This window comes from Eucyclogobius newberryi, unplaced genomic scaffold (genome assembly GCF_026437365.1).
Source record: "Eucyclogobius newberryi isolate DKJ021-1_F unplaced genomic scaffold, fEucNew1.0.hap1 SCAF_589, whole genome shotgun sequence".
Classification (NCBI taxonomy): Eukaryota; Metazoa; Chordata; class Actinopteri; order Gobiiformes; family Gobiidae; genus Eucyclogobius; species Eucyclogobius newberryi.
Genome location: NW_027316266.1, coordinates 32,577 through 34,309, shown reverse-complemented (window position 1 = coordinate 34,309; position 1,733 = coordinate 32,577). Strand labels below are relative to the sequence as shown.

General features: G+C 33.5%; 1 long non-coding RNA gene across 1 annotated transcript; it reads right to left on the bottom strand.

Annotated features, from left to right (window-relative positions):
- Positions 1 to 350: 350 nt before the first annotated feature.
- Positions 351 to 1,733, bottom strand: LOC140346177 (uncharacterized). Its single transcript, XR_011924314.1, has 3 exons — positions 1,683 to 1,733; positions 832 to 971; positions 351 to 522 (listed from the first exon to the last, which is right to left on the bottom strand). It is a non-coding gene; the product is annotated as an uncharacterized lncRNA (long non-coding RNA).

The following is a 1,733-nucleotide window of genomic DNA, read 5'->3' as shown; positions in this document are numbered from 1 at the left end:
ATTCCATTGTCAAAGAACAGAATTCACAAACAGTGGAACTTGCTTTGGTGATTCAGTGCAACATAAAAATATTAACAATGATAAAACAACCTGTATAAGTCAAATGGAACAAACTGAATAAAATAAGATATTCCTTTATTGTCCACACATGAGGAAATTTTGTTGTTGCAACACAGTAGATCCAGAGGAAAAGGACAGAAAACTTTTAGGAAGTTTAAAAAACACTCTTAATAGATCGATCTTAATAGAAGAACTCTTATAAACAAAAACTCCTCTAGACAGAACCTCTCATACCTTAATAAAGAATGGAGGGGGAAATAAAGATAAAATAAAAACAGCGTAAGACAAAATAATATTAATAATAATGGTAAAATAAACACTCTTTTTACATCAGTTATATGCACATGAATGTGACATTATTGTGTTAAATACTGAATATCTCAGTATTTAACAAGACTTTGTTTCCATGGCTACGCAGTCTTCTGTACTTCAGTAACTGCACCGTTCAGCTCCATCGTATGACTGAGACAAACAGAACATGTCACAGCTTTAGATTATACAAGTCACATAACATACACTTCATATGTATTAGATTATACAAGTCATATAACATACACTTCATATGTTTTAGATTATACAAGTCATATAACATACACTTCACATGTTTGTCCTGAAGCTGCTTCACAGACACATGTGACACATCAGTGGCTCTTTTGAAGAACAATTATCATTTAGTTTTTTTGGTCATAACAAAACAGACATTTTATAAATTCAAAATACTGATTCTACACAGTTTACTTTTAGTCGAGGCAGAAGTTATTATTAAAATACCTTTTGCTTTGGAGTCGTCAGGAGTTTACTTGAGATGACTCTGTGTCTGCAGTGATTGGGTCTGCAGTGACCTGTAGTGACCTGCAGTGACCTGTAGAGCTCTGGACAGCACAGACAGACTAAACTCACTGGTCAGCACTCTGAAGATGAGAAAGATACTCATTAGAACATTGATATATTCTGCACATTTAACAGAGAAAAGCTGGAATATGTTATTGACAGAGTTACATTTCGCTCTGTAACACAAAAGTTCCTCTTTTCACATTAATTTTTAAATCTAGAACCAAAAGTAATTTATTTATGCATAAGTTTAAACCTTAGAAGTTAGAACATAACTCACATGTTTGCTAAATCTCTACATATTCCATGGAAGTAAATCCATGACATTCCTATAGAAAACAAGCGTGTGCTTTGTTTAAACATAGCACACGTCATTATGAAATATGTAATAAAACCTTAAATGTGGTCTCAGCCCCTGTAAGTACAGCACTGTCACTTTTAAACACCTTTACATTTATATATGTAAGATATGACCCATTTCAGCAGGTTATATTTGAATTATTGGTTGTGTTTTAAAGCACATAATACAAACATCACTTTATTTCCCTTCTTTCTCTAGTTTTCCTTGATCTGTGCATAACCTCTTGTCTAATAGAACATTTAGTAAGAGAAATAATTAGTTATTTATTTGCAGAAGCACGAGCCATCACGACGTGTTATTGCATCTTTGTGTAGCTAAACTTTAGCTTACGTTAGCTCGTGTTAACTTGTGTTAACTGTGTAATTGTTGTTTTACACTTCATATGGAACGATGTGTGAAACGTGAGGAATGACATACAAACACAACTTACGTGTATCGTGGTCTCGTCTGGTCACATTCTTCTGCTTGTGTTTAGTTTCCG